This window comes from Heterocephalus glaber, unplaced genomic scaffold, assembly GCF_053883595.1.
Source record: "Heterocephalus glaber isolate CG9 unplaced genomic scaffold, H.glaber_assembly_v1.0 deba00000122, whole genome shotgun sequence".
NCBI lineage: Eukaryota > Metazoa > Chordata > Mammalia > Rodentia > Bathyergidae > Heterocephalus > Heterocephalus glaber.
Genome location: NW_028258138.1, coordinates 39,524,135 through 39,543,972, shown reverse-complemented (window position 1 = coordinate 39,543,972; position 19,838 = coordinate 39,524,135).

Genomic DNA, 19,838 nt, shown 5'->3' with positions numbered 1-19,838 from the left:
TATTAATATTTATCCCATTATACATCTGTGATTTATCAAAGCTTTGATTTGAAATTAAATTTATTAAATGATTGATTTTCATTGTTGTGATGTGAAACCAAATCTCAAAAATATGAAGTTATTTTTCTAGAAACAAAGGGATTAAAATTAGAACCTTCATGTTCTGGCTTTTGGGTAACTGACCCACCAGCTCTTTCTCCCAGATTCAGTTTTATTTTGAATCATCTGATTATCCCAAAAGAATCTTTCATTTTTCACTGTCATCAAAGAGTGTTTCACAAGAGCCATTTTGTTTTCTCTGATTTTTACTTGGGTATACAGATGCTCAGTAAATTTAAACACTTTCCCTAAATGTATGACTAATTGTGACAGAGCAAAGATTATACTCAAGTCTGACTTCTGTTTTCAAAGTCTTGAGACTTTACTTTTAAGAAATCTGGTTCTAGATCCCAAGTTCATACTTCCAGGATTCTCCCTGGTTTAGTTATTGTCCCCAGTACTGAGGAAGTTTTTTATGTGTGCCACTCTGCCTGACTGTTAATTTAAAAGGTTATACCAAAATTACATGTAAAAGGTTATTAAAATATTTTAAGAAACATGATATATAATCCACTGTTCTCTATGTACATACATAAACTATTTTTCTGTTTCTATTAAATTTGATCAATTCATATATTATGTACCATGTCAATTTTTTTAAGTGAAAGGGACTAAGTTAATTTTTTTCTTGCCAGGATTTCTTTGTGGGCAATGCAAACAGAGTTGGTATGAGGCAAATCTTACCAGGGATTATTTAACTACCCAGACATTTTTATGTTGCATTCAGATATTTCTTAATATGAAGCAATGAAAAAAATATCTCTGTATTGGCTATTGCAAAGTGGTACTAATAAAACAGCTACCCACAAGGAGTAAATTGGCATATTTCATGACTAGAAGATGATTGTATGAATTATACGTAGAATAAACATGCTTACACTGTGATGCACTAACTGATCTCAAGAAATAATTTTGGTTTTTTTATCAATTTATTCAAGTCAAATATGGCATTGAGTTCTCTCATGCTTATGACAGAAACTTAGGGTCATTGTATTTGTGAACATGTTTATTTTTCCCAAATTAATACTGTATGCAGTATATCATCTATTGTCTACATTTCAATAAATATAATAAAACATGTAACTTGAGATTGTGTTCTTCAGTGTATTCTATACATATATGTATAGGTATATATATTAATAGAAATAATTTATTGATATAGGTACTTATATATTAATGATTTATATATCATATAATTTGAATAACTTACTATGAATGGTATTTAATTTATTATCAACTTATGTTAAAAATAGTGTATTATTTATTATGTGTGTACTTATGAAATATATAACCTGACTACAGTCAAAGTACTGTTATCAAGGAAATTATTCTAACACGGACTTGAGAATGTATCAAGAAAGTCATAGCAACCAGGTTCAAACAGTAATTACACCACCACCTGCACACTCTCTTATGGTTGGTGGTGAAGCAAATGTACTATAATACTTTAATAAATATATCCAAAGTTTAAATAAGTTTCTATTCAATACAGCACATAAATCACATCTGGATGGGTGTTGTCTCCAGATGCCATATTTAAAAAGAATCATTGCAAAATTATATACTCCAAAGAAAAAGTAATGAAAATGTAAGATATTTGCTCATTACAAGTGGTAGAAGAGTGAGAGGCATTAAACCTAAACTAAATCCTGAGATGAGTAGGCATGGAGAAGGCAGGACTGAAATATGAGGGGTATACACATCTTTGAAGGCATTTAAGGCATAACATGAAAAGGTATCAGCCTTTTGTGTATATTATCAGAGGACAAATTAGGATCAGGGAAGTTGATGACTTGTCTTAGGGTGTGGGACATCAGGTTAACTTTTCACAATTGCAGATGTCTAAAATGAGAAGGCTGGTATAGGAGATACTAAATTTTTTGTTGTTTTTAGACAGTTTTTAAAAAAGAATTTTACACAACATGGCTTAGGGTACAGGAAAAGAGCAATACGTACTGGAAAAAATTTAGTAAGTAGACTTTTAAGGTGACCATATCTTTCAGGCTCCTAAAAGGAAATATCTCAGAGTGAAAGACAGTACTACTAAGAGCTAGTTTGGGACCAAAATAAATAATAAACAATTTTAACAATCTGTTTCTATAAGGCAAATACTATTTCAGTGATTTACTAAATCATGAAATCCATGAACATGATAATATTTATGATAGTGTTAGAAAACACATAAATAGCATTTTATAGGCCAGATAATATTTGAAATTATTTACATATGGCATAGGGAATATTTCTGTCTATATTTTATAGGAAAAGAAAACTATGATCCAATTTCTTAAATTTATCCAAGGTCATACCTCTGATAAGACACAAACCCAACAAGTAATAAATAAAATCAGGATTCCAATCTAGACTATCTGTTTCTAGAGCTCATGGATCTAACTACTATACTATAGTACTTTAATAGATGATACTATTTAAACACTTTATTTTAAAATAATTCTAGATTACAAGACATAAATCTAGATGGAACTCATATTCTTTCCTTCCCTTCTCCTCAATATGGTTTCTTTTCTCCTCAATAATTTCACCTTCAAAAAATAGAGGAAAATATCAAAGCCAGAGAATTAATATTCATACAGTGTGTGTTTGTGTTATTATCACTGTAGATTCATGTAATCACCACTACAATCAAAATACACATATAGTTGATCTCCACAGAGACTTCCCTCATAATTACACCTTTGTAGTCATATGCATTCTCCTCCCCCTGATCATCCCTAACACCTGATAACTAGTAGGCTTGTTCTTTTATAGTTTTTGTATTTTTCAAATGTTTTATGAATGGAATAGTTCAGTAGGAGAACTTGTGAGATTGACCTTGTTCACTCGGCTTAATGTTGAATAGATAAGCTTAATGAAGAAATTTAAATATATCAATTGTATCAGTTTATGGTCAAAATTCCATTTTTTATAGTAAATAATTTGTTTAAATATAATTTTTATAAATAAGATAATACAGAAACTATATGAGAATTAATAACTTTTTGGGAATAAACACATTAAGAATATTGGATGAAAAACGTAAATATTTACATTGTGTTGACTGTATAAAAATAGCTCTTTGTTTGGATTTATGATGATTATCTTCTAATGATTGGCTGTTTATTTTGTATAACTTCTTAAATGATCTGTTTTGTTGTCTATAAACAGAGAAGTGATTTGATGTGCTGCTGATGGCAAAGAATATAATTTAGCAATCAACATTCAAATTTATTTTAAATTACATTCCCAGACATAGGGAAATATTAAAAAGAAATTAAGGATTTCTCTCCATTAGAATTTTAGTTAGAACCATTTCATTAAATGACAGCTTCAAAGTAAATAGGCAGGCAATTATATATCTCCACTAATCACACTAGCTGGTAAAATTGTTTCTTCACTTCTCATCTCCAGTTAGCACCACAAAATGTTATCTATACAATAATGCGTGTGACTGAAAAACACAAGAAAGGCAAATAAGCAATCCTAATGCCAATAACATTTACAGCTAAAACATTCTAATTTGTAAATCAGCTGAAAAACTCAATAGCTAACAAGATGAACACGGAATTTTTTGGTCCATTGTACTACTTACTTATGTATTTATTTATTTATTGTTTGTACAAGTAAATGCTTGTGCACTGTAAGGTTTCATGCACATAGTTATGAAGATCAACTAATTCCTCTTCAGAAAGCCATTTGGGCAACTCTAATGTGAGCAATGCTCTAGAGCATGGCATCGCACCGTATATCTAACTTGCACGTAGGAGATGTTTGCATAATGGAATAGAGCAAAACAAAGGAAATGTACAATTTATAAACTGATTTTCTCATATAACCCCATAAATGAAAATTTGTCTGTTTTCTCTATATAAAGGCATTAATAACATGCCTATATATGAAACATGCTGATAACTGATAGTAAAGAAATTAAAATTTAAATATTTTAAAATATTTTCATTATGGATAATCTCATTGTAATGTCCACAGAAGTCATGGTTTTAGTTTTCAAAATAGAATTAATCTATCTACCCTATATGTGAACACATGTGAAACACAGTTATAAATTCATAATGAGGGTAACAAAATCTAAGCCAAATAATGGTCATATCTAGTCACTAATTTTCTACTCAACAAGCACCTATCAAGTTATTGTATATATCATATGTGTATATAACAGATACATGCATGAAAATTAATTCAAAGAAAAAATAATGAGCATAATCATCTGCATGCTGTGGCACATGTTGAAATGTCTGCAGAGACAATGAACCTCTTCTCTCTTGGGCCTCTTGCCTTGATCAGTTGCACTCTGCCAATCAGATAGGGACTAATATCTGAACCCAGTAGGCAAGTTCAGGTATGCTTTCCTATGAAATATTCAACTGGATCTAAGGGACTATAGCATTCACATGTCAATGTGTCACTGCAGCTTGTATGTACATATGATTAATAGTGCAGGCATAGCCTGATATCTGAACAAGATGAAGGAAAGACAGGCAGCAGAGCTGAGAAGATGAAGCATACTCACCAAAAAGGTATAATTTTATTTCAATTAAACACTCATATTTCTTATTGGAAGTATTTCTTTCTTGGCATAAGTAAAACTAGCTAAATTAAGATGTCAGTATCTAAGTTCTGGTGACAAGAAATATTATTTGAGTGGTTTATTAGGGCACTAGTAGTAGAAGCCATTCCGATCATCTTCTATTCTTTGGTTTTCAGAACCACTTATTCTGGTATTGGAAAAACAGCTACATTCAAGACATTATTATTATTATTATTTGTAGGACAATAATAATGTTCAAACTTCTTTTGCATCCTGTGGTATAGCATCAGAAACTCACACGTGTTCTCCCAAATGATCCCATAACTGATCTTAACAGTCTCCTGAAATTGTATAAGGCAAGCTACTGTCTGGATAATAGGATTCCATGTAGACTTGGGAAGCACCTTTGCCTCACTTACTTTGGACAATAACGAGCTCCTCAGACAGAAGCAATATTTTTTGGCATTTCATAATCACAAAGAAAGCAATGGATAGTGTTGATGGAGGAAGTATTGTGAACAATGCAGGTATATCCATATCCAGAGTAAGTTTATATTACGGTGACAAGGAAATACAGCTGGGGTGGTGGTCACATATGAATTGTTAAAGGAATTACCATATTGCAGAGACTAGGCAGAACTTTAAACAATCACCACTATAAGTACTTTTTTTCGATGAACATGGAAAGATGCTGAGTAATTACACACAAAACTGATTATATTTTCTACATGACTATTAAGACTCTCTTTTGCATTAGGGTGCTGGGCTAAGCAGTGGTAAATCTACATGAAGATATTTTTAAGCCGGTAAATGGTCCTGGGGACTTACCAAAAGGATCAAATTGCAAGAGATGGAGCGCAGGTGCTACAAGACTTTGAATCAAATTCACATGAGACTTCTTTGTGCTCTCAGACACTGCTAACTCAGAGCTGTTCACCTCTGCTGCAGATTAGAGTGTTGCTATGTGCAACCAGTTTTATGACTTGGTGCATCAGACAATAACTGGTTCATAGATGGGCAGATCAGGTCATTTGTGCACACAGTATTCCAGATGAGGCATTTAGTTTCTATCAGAGCCCTGGAGCATGCCCAGGAGCTGATTTCAAAATGTAAGTTATTTGTTTAAGGAAGGCATAGTTGCTATAAAAAAAAACTATTATGAATCTGCCTTATGTTTCTCCTATCAGGCATTCCCAGAGGGTCCATCAACATTGCAATCTGCAATAGACATTTAGAGCATTATTGAATCCTAAGAATGAAAATAGCTTATACCATGTCTGCACCATCTTTAGAAACTTTTCTTTCTCTGGTTCTGTATTTTTTTCCGTTTCTATGTAACAAATTACTTCAAATTTAGACAAGCTTAAAACACTTATTGTTCTATAAATCAGAAATCCAAGATGGATCTTACTGAGCTAAAACCAAAGTGTTGTTAAAGCTGCTGCATTTATTTCCTAGAAACTCTAGTTGAGAATCCACTGTGTTGCGTTTTCTAGTTAATAGAAGCTACCCACATTCCTTATCCTGTGGGCATTTATTGCTTCTCTATAGTCAAATCCAGTCATGCTGCATGTCTCTGAACAATCTTTCAGTCACGTTTTCCTCTATTACAACAGTAGAAAAGATTTAGTTTTTAAGAATCCAAGTCCCAATTCAGTTCTCTATGTCATAGTTCCCTTTTAATTTTTTCAACTCAGTTTGTCTTTCAATAGATACACAAAAACATAAAAATTATAACAATAGAATACCATTATATTTTGATTCATATATGTATAGTTTAATGTTTGATTTATGGTAAACATAAACCTCAAATATTTGTCTTTCTTTTTCCAAGTAATATAACATATTCATAAGTTCCAGAGAACACAGATATCTATGGAGAGCCATTACCATGTCCAGTGTCAAAACTACCTATTAAATGATTCAGAGCAACATATTCTATGAGATACCCATTGCCTTCCAAATCTAGACCCTGAACATTGTATCTCTATTTCATAGAGATGCAACACAAAGCAAATTTTCTTTGAGCTTTGAGGGGATATCTGGGCATTCCTCATTTCTATAGGATTCCCAGAGCCTCATAAAGGTCACAGGTCTCTGAAATTTTATAAAATATACCTCTTCCCTCAAGTCTACATGTACCTCATCAGTACATTTAGAATATTTGTTGCTACTGCTCACTACATCTGATTACAGTGAGTTAATGAATATTTTGGGCCAGAAAAATATCTTGAAAGATGATGCAATGATCAAGTCCCCTGAACATTAGAGTATAAAATATAATCAGACTTAATGCATACTTGAAATAAAGAATGAAATTTTACCACTGTGAAGGTGGCTTAATACCTACAATTGGCTTGGAAAGGTACTTGACAGATCAAAATCTGCTCACTTAATAAAAGTGATTGTTAATTTCCACTAGCCAGAGGTTCACAGCAGAAACAACAGCTGCAATTTATGTCATCACTTATTTATGTTTAAAGAAGTTTGTTATTTTCTATGGTCTTTCTTTTCAGACCAAAAAGGCAAATATGTAAAGATGTTTCTTTCAATACTGTGATAGTGTTTCCTATTTCATGACAAAACAGAAAACAGAAGAATTTTGGTGAATAGGATTAAGTATAAGGATATAAAATTGTTTATCCCTATCAAAATTACGAAAACAAGTGTAGTAACACATTTCTGGGGAAGCACAAATTAATGTTACTTTCACTTGGAAAAGACAGATTAACAATCATCTGGTTCCAATTCTGGTGCAATTGTGCTAAATATTTATTATATGACTTCTGGAAGTACTCATTCTGACTAGGGGACCACAGAGGTATTTTGAGTCCTTCAGCAGTAGTAGTAGCTCAGATTCAGTATCCACTAATTTCCCTCAAATTTGAATACTTCTCTTTCCTCTGTGAAGTAACCCAGGGTAAATGTCTGTAGGTTCCTTTAGGGAAGGTAGAGAGGGTGAATACAAGAACACTATTGGCCAATTCTGAAGTCCCTTTATTCACAGGCTGCAGGTATAAGAACTGCCAAGGAGCTAAGGGAGAAATTCCTTTTGATGACATGGGTTGAGTGGAATGTATTTCTCTATAGGTTTGTGTTTGATCCTGAGACATATTCTAACCACAGTCCTAGAGGAAAAAACAAGATGATGTGTGCATCTTAAAGGGATTGGTCATTTTGTGAGATAACTGCTTCAAATGGGGTAAGAAAGAATTTGTTTTCTTACTCAAGGAAAAAGGTAATAGGAGATATACGGGAATTTATAGGTTCAAATGTCACAGATTTATCTATGTCAGCCTAAATGTCCCTATCCAATTCTCTATGTTATATATTTTTTTATATTTATAATTTATTTTTAAATTAAAATTCTATGTTTATATAAAAACATACAAGTTGGGGCCACGGATTTAGATCAGTGGTTCTGCCGCCTGCCTCACAAGCGGAAGGACCCGAGTTCGATCCCTGGTACCAAAACAAACAAACAAAAAAACTGTACAAGTTGTACATATTAATAGTATAACATATTTGCTGTATATTTACATTTTTAATGTTTAAATCATGGTTAACTTATCTATCACCTCAAGTATTTGTCATTTCTTTAGGGTGAAAATATTCAAAATTCTTTCTTCTAGCTGTTTGAGATACACAATGCATAACTGTTTTCTATAGTTAATCTATTGAATATCAACATACCATAATATCTTACTGCTTACAGACCAACCTTTTCCCATCCCTCCTGTCCACTTTTCCTTGTCTTAAATAACCGTCATTCTACTTTCAAACTCTGTGAGGCCAATGTTATACATTCCCATTATGAGTAAAATCATGCAGTACTTGTCATTCAGTATCTGGCTTATTCTGTTTAACATAACAATCTCCAGGTCCATCTATGTTGTCACAAATGACAACACTTTATTCTCTTTTTATGGCTGAATAGTATTCATTTTAATGTCTATTTATCACTTGTTTCCACTTGTTGGCATTATGAATAGTGCTGCAATGAATGTAGGCGTACACATATGTCTTCAACAACTGATTTCATTTCCTTTGCATATATACACCCAGTAGTAAGATTGCTGGATTGAATGATAGTTTTATTTTTAATTTTTTGAGTTATTTCCATATTGTTTTCGATAATAACTCTACTAATCTGCATTCCCACTGACACTGTGGAAGAGTTCTCTTTCTCCATAACCTCTCCAGAACTCGCTATTGCTTGTCTTTTGAATAATATTCATTCCAAGTGATATGGAGTTATCTCATTAAGGTTTTGATTTGCATTTCCCCAATGATTAGCCATGTTGAGCATGTTTCCATGTACTTTGACTATCGATGTGTCTTCTTTTTAGAAATGTCTGTTTAGGTCTATTACTCACTTTTAAGGGTTACTTTATTTTTGTTTATTATAAACTGTGAATTCCTTATATACTCTGAATATTAACCCTTTGTCAGATGTATAGTTTGTATATGGTATTTTATTAGATCTTTTGAGTCTTGGGTGCAATTTAACTCTTCTGTTTACTGATTTTCTGTCTCAATGATTTTTCTTTGTGGCTGTCTTTCCAGAAATTCTAACCAATTTAGCAGCATACTTTATCTCCTATTTTTTTTTTTTTTTTTTTGCTTAAGTCACTTAGTATTTCACCATTAGATGACAACTTATAACCAGGATCGATGCAAGTCTACTCTACTTTTGGTGTTTTGTCACTGTTTCAGCATTGCAGTGTGAACAAATCTCAGATTTGTTCTAAATCCAAACTTGCTGTTGCTCAGCATTAACTGGAGGAATGTGCAGAAAGGGTAGTTGCTGAGGGCCGAGCCTAAAGATGAACCTTCTTTCCTTACTCCCTTTCTCCTTCATAGATTAGAAAGTCTCCTTGACTAAGATTGCAGAACCTGGATGGCACAGCCCCAGGAAACAGTTACATTATGTTCCCTTCCTGTGCATGCCCCATCATGAAACAGTCACACTAGGTTTTACTTAGGCCACATAGGCCATGTAGCATTATTTGCCCTGCCTTCTCTTCCTATTTGCATTACACTATAAATAGTGTGTGGGACTCCAGGTGGCCATTTGCTCCCAACAAGCTATGGTTCCACCTGGTCCCAAACTTCAAGAATAGTCGTGGTTTCTTCATTTCTTTTTCATCTCCCACCACTCTCCTGGGTTTCGGACCCTATGCTTTGCAGGTCATGGGAGGTAGTCATTTCTTCAAGTGTCTCCCTGGAGCTGAAGGACAATTATGGGTTCATATGCCATGTCTGTGTGACACCAATGACTGGGACCATGTGTTTTTGCCTAGCTGTTACAGAGGCTCCATTTATGAACATCAGCCTGGGCAATTAAGACATTGTTAGGTTTCACCAGCTTAGCACAGAGTTTCAAGTACTGGGCTAACCACTGCATCTTATTCCCAGAGAAGAGAGCTCTGCTCCATAGTAAACTGCTCAAGGTTGGGGAAGTGAAGGAAGTCCCTTGGTCATCTAGACTGATGTTCAACTGAATTGCACCTAAGTCTCACAGCTGCAAGGACTTGCATTGTCTCTAGTTGACAGTGATGCAGGTGATAGGTATGGAGCCTTTGGTTTCATTCTGGTGATGGGTCTCACCATGGTAGGGCTAGCATTTAGCTCTAGTACAGAATTTTGTGCTAGTGTTCATGTCCTGCTTTTTAACAGATAGAATTTCCCTTTTGGCTTTTCAAATTTGGTGAAGGCAGCACCTTGGGCCCCTGGCTAACAAGTCAAGAGCCTCAGTCTGTAGAATTTTACCTAGGGGCAGGGGTCATAGGTGCTTTGCCCAGAACCAAATTTCACCATGGTGAATCTGGTATTGGATGTTAATACTAATGTCTGAACTTAACTCTCTCTCTCCCACCCCCAAGCAAGAAGCATTTCTTTCTGTCCTGCGTGGAGTTGGTGATGAAGGCAACACTTCTTCCTTTCTTCAATAATATGGTTTTTTTCTTTTTTTATATTAAATTCTTTTATTGGTACATTGTGGGTATACAACACAATTACATTTCTCATTGGGAATTGTACCTTTACATAATGCATCTTGGTTCTTATTTTTTCCCCATTCCTAGCCCTCCCTTCATGAGCTCCACCCTTCCCTATTTACAAAGACTTCATTTCCATTTTTTCCATTTCGCATCATTTTTCCTTTCCCTTCTTTCCTTTCCCCTGTCCCTCCCACTACCCCTACCCCTTTGGACCTTTTATTCCTATTTTGCATTATCAATTATTCATTCTAATCATTGGTACATTTTAGGTATACAATATAGTGACATTCACCATTGGAAATTTGCACTTTTACATAGTCTTTCTTGGTTCTTATTTTTCACCCTTGCCCAGCCCTCCCTTCAACCCCTCCATTCCTCCCTATTTACAAAGATTTTCTTCCTATTTTTCCATTTTCATATATTAATCCCATTCCCTTCTATCCTTTCCCCTAGCCCTTCCACTTCCTTCCTCTTTGCCCCTTTTCTTCCTATTTCACATTACCTATTATACATTTAGTCCTTATTTACACATTCAGTTTCTCACACTAGAGAAACTATTTGGTATTTATACGTGTGTGTCCTTTTTCACTTAAGAGTATTGCCTCAACGTGCATCCACTTAGCTATAAATGTCTCTAATTTCTCATTTTTTATGGCTGAGTAGTACTCCATTTTATTAAAAAAACACATTTTCTTGATCCAGTCTCCAGTAGATGGGCATTTGGGCTGTTTCCAAGTTTTAGCTATTACAAACTGGGCTGCTATGAACATAGGTGCACATATATCACTGTGGTGTGATTCTTTTAATTCTTTGGGGAAGATCTCCAGCAGTGGAATAGCAAGGTCAAATGGGACTTCCAGTCTGTAGGGAACAGGGGAAGGGGATGTTACCAGAACCTCTGCAGTAAGTCCTAGTCTCCTGTGAGCCATGGCAGCACAGGGCGAATTACAGGAAAGGTAGACAAATGAGACTGAGAAGAAGCTGAGCTTTGGGTCTGGTCAGTGCTGCTCTGGGCAGCAAAGACAAAAGCCCCCTAGCTTGCAGCACCTTTTATTCAGTACATGGGGAAACAGATGTAACAAGTGAAATATAGAGTTCAGTACTTCACATTGGGATGAACAAGGTGTAACAGAAACCTGGGGGGGGCAGTGGAAATCTAAGAACAATGAGGAATTATGCCTATGAAGATTTGGTTCCTCCCTGGCATCTCCCACAGGTGTGGTCTTATCCTGGAGATTGCAGCATGGGCGGGGGTGGGGGGGTGGGGGTGGAGGGGGGTGGGGGTGGGGGTGGGGTGGGTGGGGGGTGGAGGGTGGGGGTGGGGTGGGGTGGGGGTGGGTGTCACTCAGGTCTCAGTTGTGATCAGAGGCCAAAATGCAATTATGTCTGGAATGTCCTAGCTGGGCTGTAGGCAGGAGAACTAGGCCTACTCAAATGATTTTTCCCTAGAATTATGTAGCATCGCTCGCAACACCAGTCCTAGTTCTTTGAGGTATGGCCATATTGATATCCACAGTGGTTGCACCAGCCTACACTCCCACCAGCAGTGGAACAGGGTTCCTCTTTCCCCACAGCCCCGCCAGCATTTGTTATTGGTTGATTTCATGATAGCAGCCATTCTTTCTGGAGTGAAGTGGAATCTCAGCATTGTTTTCATTTGCATCTCTCAAATGACCAGTGATGTTGAACATTTTTTCATGTATTTATTTGCTATTTCTACTTCTTTGTCTGAGAAATGTCTGTTCATTTCAGATGCCCATTTTCAGACTGGGTCTTTAAATTTGGGAGGTCTGATCTTTTTAAGTTCTTTATAGATTCGAGATAGTAGACCTTTGTCTGAGGAAGAGCAGGTGAAGATTTTTTCCCACATTGTGGGTTGTCTCTTCACACTGCTGGTGGTTTCTCTTGCTGTGCAGAAGCCTTTTAATAAGAAGAGATCCCACTTGTTGATTGTTTGTGCTAGTTCACGGGCAACTGAGGTTTTGTTCATAAAACTTTTTCCTACACCGATGCCTTCAAGGGTTCTACCTAACCTCTGTTCCAACTGGTTCAGAGTTTCTATTTTAATATTTAGATCTTTAATTCATTTTGATTTTAATTTAGTGCATGGTGAGAGATATAAGTCTAGTTGGAATCTTTGGCAAGTTGAAGCCCAATTTTGCCAGCACCATTTATTAAAGAGGCTATCTTTCCTCCAGTAAGGGTGTTTGGCTCCTTTATCGAAGATGAGATGGCTGAGTGTGTCTGGTGTTGTTTCTGCATCTTCTAATCTGTTCCACTGGTCCTCAGGTCTGTTTCTTTGCCAGTACCATGCTGTTTTTATCACAGTAACTTTGTAGTACAGTTGCAAGTTGGGGATTGTGATACCCCCTGCCATGTCTCTGTTACCTAGAATTACTTTTGCTATTCTGGGTCTCTTCTTATTACAAATCAATTTTTGGATTGTTTTCTCAAGATCCATGAAGTATGCTGATGGGATCTCAATTGGAATTGCAATAAATTTATATAGAAGTTTTGGAAGGATGGCCATTTTCACTATATTAATCCTTCCTACCCAGGAGCAGGGAATGTCTGTCCATTTTCTGATATCATCTTCAATCTTTCTTTTCAGAGTTCCGTAGTTTTCAGAGAAGAGGTCTCTGATTTCTTTTGTTAGGTTGATTCCTAGGTATTTCAGTTTTTTGGATGCTATTGTGAAAGGAATTATTTGCCCTATTTCTCTCTCAGTGAGTCTGTCATTGGTGTAGAGGAAAGCTATTGATTTTTGTGTGTTGACCTTGTAACCAGCTACTTGACTGAATTTGGTTATTAAGTCTAGAAGACTTTTGGTGGCGTTCTTGGGGTTTTCTATATACAGTATCATGTCATCTGCAAATAATGACAATTTGACTTCTTCATTACCTATCTTGATTCCTTTTATTTCTTTCTCTTGTCTAATTTCCATGGCTAGTGTTTCCAGAACTATATTGAACAAGAGTGGTGATAGTGGACATCCTTGTCTTGTTCCTGATTTGAGTGTGAAGGATTTCAGTTTTTGACCATTTAGTATAATACTGGCTGTTGGTTTTTCCTAGATGGCTTCTATCAGTTTGAGGTGGAGACCATCTATTCCAATTTTTTTAGGGTTTTTATCATAAATACATGTTGGATTTTGTCAAATGCTTTTTCTGCATCTATGGAGATAATCATATGGTTTTTGTCCTTGGCTCTATTGATGTAGTGTATTACATTGATTGATTTGTGTATATTGAACCATCCCTGCATCCCTGGGATGAATCTCACTTGATCAGGGTGTAATGATCTTCTTGACAATCTTCTGCATTCTGTTTGGCATTATCTTATTAAGGATTTTTGCATCTATGTTCATTAGTGAGATTGGCCTATAGTTCTCTTTTTCAGTTGGGTCTTTCTCTGCTTTGGGGATGAAGGTGATGCTTGCTTCCAGGAATGAATTTGGGAGTATTACCTCCCTTTCAGTTTCATTGAAGAGTTTCAACAGTAGTGGCAGCAGTTCCTCTCTAAATGTCTTGTAGAATTCAGCAGTGAAGCCATCGGGGCCCAGGCTTTTCTTAGTTGATAAGTTTTTAATTATATTTTCAATTTCATTTGTTGATATTGGGTTGTTCAGAATTTTCCGGTCTCCTTTGTTCACCTTTGGTAATTCATATGTATCTAGGAATCTGTCCATTTCTTCTGTGTTGTCCATCTTATTGGCATATAGGTTCTGGAAGTAGGTATTGATGATCCTCTGGATTTCTGCTGGGTCTTTTGTAATTTCACCCTTTTCATTCTTAATTGCATGGATTTGGGCCTTTTCTTTCCTTTTTCTGATAAGGTTGGGTAAGGGCTTGCAATTTTGTTGATTCTTTCAAAGAACCAACTCTTGGCTTCATTGATATTTTTGTATCATTGTCTTAGTCTCCATTGCATTGATTTCTCCTGTGATCTTTATAATTTCCTCCCTTGTATGAGCTCTGGGGTTGTCCTGTTCTTCTTTTTCTAGAAGATTGAGGTTCAGCATCAGGTTGTTAATTTGGGCTAGTTCTGTTTTCCTAATATGTGTATTCATTGCTATGAATTTCCCTCTTAAGACTGCTTTCATTGTGTCCCATAGATTCCGATATGTTGTATTGTCATTGTCATTTAATTGCAAGAACTGTCTGATTTCTTCTTTAATTTCCTCTGTGACTCATTGGTTATTTAAAAGTGTGTTGTTCAATTTCCATGTGCTTATGAAATTTTTTTAGTTTCTTTTGCCATGGATCTCCAATTTCATCGCTCTATGGTCTGATAATATACAGGGGATAACTTCAATTCCTTTGCACTTACTTAAACATGTTCTATGTGTGAGTGTGTGTTCTATTTTTGAGAATAACTCATGTGCAACTGAGAAGAATGTGTATTCTTATTTTGTGTGGTGGAAGACTCTGTAAACATCTGTTAAGTTCATTTGTTCAAGAGTTCGATTGAGTTCTGGTATTTCATTACTTATTTTTAGTCCAGTTGGTCTCTCTATTTGTGACAGTGGGGTGTTGAGGTCCCCCACTACAATTGTATTAGTGCATATATGACTTTTCATATCCATTTGTATTTGTTTTATATAGTTGGGTGCACTAGTGTTTGGTGCATAGATATTTATGATTGTCATCTCTTCCTCTTGGATTCTTCCCTTTACAAGGATGTAGTGTCCTTCTTCATCTCTCTTAATCAGTGTTGGTTTGAATTCTACTTGGTCTGCAAAGAGGATAGCTACTCCTGGTTTTTTGGGGGTTCCTGTCACATGGAGGATTGTTTTCTGCCCTTTAACTTTCAGTCTATGAGTTTCATTCTGAATTAAGTGTGTTTCCTGTATGCAGCATATTGTTGGATTTTGCTTCTTGACCCATTCTGCCAGTCTATTTCTTTTGATTGGTGAATTGAGACCATTAACATTGATGGTTATCACTGAAACGTATTGACTTGTCATTGCCATGACTTTTTCTTTTTGTTGGGTTCTCCCTCTTCACAGTTAATTTCTTGTCATGCCAGATTTGTTCATTCTGCTTTGCTTCCTCGGGTTGTGTTCCTCAATGTCTGTTCCTAGGATATTGTGTAAAATTCTTTGCAGTGCTGGTTTGGTATTCACGAAGTTTCTAAGGTGCTCTTTGTCATGAAAGTATCTTATTTCTCCATCCATTTTGAAAGATAGTTTTGCAGGGTACATCAATCTTGGTTGGAGGTTGTTTTCTTTTAGGGATTAGAATATGTCACTCCAAGCTCTTCTTGCCTTGATGGTTTGTGTTGAGAAGTCTGCTGTGATTCTGATGGGCTTTCCTTTGTATGTGATTTGTTTCTTTTCTCTGACTGCTTGGAGAACTTTTTTCTTCTGTTGAATTTCTGGAATCTTAACAATTATATCCCTATGCGTAGATTTTTTTTCGATCAAGGCTATTTAGATTCCTATATGCCTCACTTACCTGTATGTCAAGCTCTTTTCCCCTGCTTGGAAAGTTTTCTGCCATTACTTCTGTGAAGAGTTTTTTTAATGTCACCTCCACTCTCTCCTGTTTCTTCATTGACTCCAATCAGTCTTATATTATTCTTCTTTGCATCATCTAGCAGCTGCTGGATTGATTTCTCATATTCCCTTATAATTTTGAAGCAATTTTTCTTTTCCTGGTCACTAATTGCAATCTTATCTTCTATATCTGAAATTCTGTCCTCACATTGGCTCATTCTGCCATGTAGACTTTCAATGGAGTTTTTCATGTCCTGGAAATCTATTTGCATCTGTTTTATGGATTCCATTTGTTCCCTATATTGGGATTCCATCATGTTCCTGAGCTCCTCTCTAGATTTATTAATCATGTCTTGCACTAGGGGCACAATTTCTCCTGTTATCTGAGAAATTATTTCTGATTTCATTTTTTCCAGATCCCTTTTTGTTGCCAGTTCAGTGGGTCCAGGTGGTTGAGTATCAGAGTGTTCCATCTCATTTCCCTTTGGGGTTGCTGTAGGTGATCTGGAAGTCTGGTCTTGAGACTTATTTATGTGTTTTTTCATTTCGACTGGGGTCGGGGGCTGTTAGCGCCTGCACAAATTACCTCCTCTGAGCTGGGAGAGGTGGGACAGGGCCCAGGAACAGCAGTATGGATGGTGGCCCAAAAGCCCTTTCCTTTGGGCTGGGAGCAGCGGGAGTGATGGTGAGCAGGAAGCCCCTTCCTCTGGACCAGGAGCAGTGGGACAGCGGCTCAGAAGCCCCTACCTCTGGGCTGGGAGCAGTGGGACTCAGTACCGTGGTCTGGTGTCCTCTGTGTCTTTGTAGTGTGGAACCAGGTGGCTGCCTGTGTGCAGCAGGGTGATTCAGCATCTTCTGCAGGACTGGGGAACTCGGTAGGGCGTGCGCTGACCGGCCTGTCTGCAGTGGGATGATTTGGTGTCTTGCGCATGACTGGGGACCTCGTTAGGGCATGGGCAGACCTGCCTGTCTGTAGTGGGATGATTCTGTGACTTCCAAGTGACTGGGGACCTTGGTAGGGTGTGGGCAGACCTGCCTGTCTGCAGCGGGCTGATTCGGAGTGTTCCGTGTGACTCATGTTTTTCATTTTCATTATATTATCGTCTCTCACCTCATTTCCTTAGTTTTTGTGAGATGTGTGTGTGGTTTTTTGTTTTGGTTTGTTTTGTTTTTTGTTGTTGTTGAATAGCTATGTAAATTGCTATGTCTCTGAGGTGACAATAGCTGGAGGTTCTTACTCAGTTGCCATTTTGCTCTGCTTCCTATTGCTTTTTCTTTAATGCTATAAATTTTAAATTATAAGTGTGTTAGTATTCTGAATTCAATTACAATTCACATTGTAATTCTTCAAGCCCAGATTTAAGTTTCTGATCTGGATTTTGCTGTATTGATCATCTTATCTTTTGTAGATAAGAGATTATTTTAAGGTAGTAATTTAAGTACGCCAGTTATCTGCTTATATCTCTACAAGAAGAACATAAAGCCTTGAACTCATAGTTTTCTTTATGGCATTTTCTGATGTAGCTAAGTCTCACCACAGGGCACTTGCTGTTGTTCATTTACCCTCATGGCTACTTTGTCTAAGTGCCATGTTTGGCCAACACCCTCTTTCCTCATGAAGATGAGGTTTTGACTTTGTTTAAATCCATCCAAGACAGAAAAATCATGCCCAGATTCCCATCTCTGAGAGACTATTTCTTCTGGACAAAGATAAATAGTGTATCAACTAAAGTTCAATCAGGGAAACAGAAATCAATCTGTGTTTCAAAAGGGACATTTAAGATCAATTGCTTACAATATTATTGGAAAGAACCACGACATAAATGCAAGGAGTGGGCACGTTATCTAGAAATTATGAAACTTTGAAAGCAAAATACTGACACTGCACCCACAAAGTAGGACACTTTGGATTCTAAAAGGTTTTGTAAAACCATTGCCACTATTCCAGGAGGCCAAGCTGCCAGAAACACTACTGGAGAGAGAATGAATTCTAATCTTCTTTTTCCTTCTCAGTCGTCTATGAGGATCTATAATAGGCAAAGTCTCAATCTCAAACTTGCTAGTGAGGGCATTGGGGAAGTGCAGTTTCAAGTGTGCAGCACCAAAGTACAGGGAAAATAATAAGAGGAGAAGAAAATAACATATCACAACATAATTACCATTACACACACTTCTCATGGTTAAGTCCAATCACTGGCATCCAATTTTTGTATTCCTTTTATAGCTTAGAAGAGCTTTTCTTGACCATCCATAATTCATCTCTTCAGAGTAGGTAGAGCTGAATTCCATTTTTTATCCTTGTTTAGAATTCTATAAATTCTTTTAATCACAATTGAAATGAAAGCCAATACCTTCCCAAGTCTGCAAAGCCATACATATTGTACTTTTGTGTATGCCTCTATCCCAAAACCTGCCACTTTCTGCCTCAACCAATGTACTTTTAATTCACCAAAGATACCTTTCTGGTGTTTCCCAAATACGCTTAGATTATTTCTGCCTGTTGCTTTGCATTTTCCATCCCATCATCTTGAAATGATCTTTCCCCAGATATTCCTTTATTTTGCTCCAGTTCATAATTTAGATTTCAGGTTAGAGACCAAATTCCAGATCTTCCAACTTTTCTACACTGTACTTAAATAGTAGATGGTAAAATATTGCTTCAAATTAGCTTTTATTTTATTTTAGTACTTAGAAATTTCATATATTGCTTGCAAAGAAGATAAGTTCTGTTCCACTCAATAATGTATAAACATTTTAAAGAAATTAAAAGGAAGTCAATACCATTTTTTGAAATTTTATTTTATTATCTTAGTTCATTAATATATTCTCATTAAACAACCATTGCCTCCCTCTTTTCTGGTTGTAATTATTTTCTCATCAAAGCATTATTTTCTAAAATGACAAAAATAATAAGAATGAAATCCAGTGCCAACATATTATGAATTCTGAATGAACTAATACAAAGTATTGGCTCAAATTCTGATATCAATAGGAATAAGTTGGTCATGATATAAGAAGATGAATATTAGCAAAATAGAAAAGCTCTATTCAGTAGTAGTTTTTTTCTTGGTATTAGAGATTGAACCCAGAGTCTTAGTGTGATATATATATATATATATATATATATATATATATATATATATATGTACCTGTCCCATCCCTTTTTGTATTTTTTAAATTTTGAGTCAGAGTCTCACTAAATTGCTCAGGCTGGCCTCAAGATTACAATATTCCTGCTTCAACTTCCCAGAATGTGGAATTATAAATGTGATTTGTTTTAAAACTCTACTTGATTAGTGGGTTAGGGCACAGTGTTACAAGTTAAGGATCATTCAGTGATGTGTTTTCCCATTTTACTTATTCTTCATGACTTTAGAAATATCATGGTGCCCTTAAAATTAACCTATGTGTCACAATGCCTTCTTTAAGCTATTTCCTAAAAAAATTTACTGCTGTTCATGATTCTGGAGAATCATCTTAGAATGAAGTATATACTGGGCTAAAGAAGTAAAAATTCAATGCCCTTTCTCCACAGCAAGAGAAACCACCAGCAGTGTGAAGAGACAACCCACAATGTGGGAAAAAATCTTCACCTGCTCTTCCTCAGACAAAGGTCTACTATCTCAAATCTATAAAGAAATTAAAAAGATCAGACCTCTCAAATTTAAAGACCCAATCCGAAAATGGGCATCTGAAA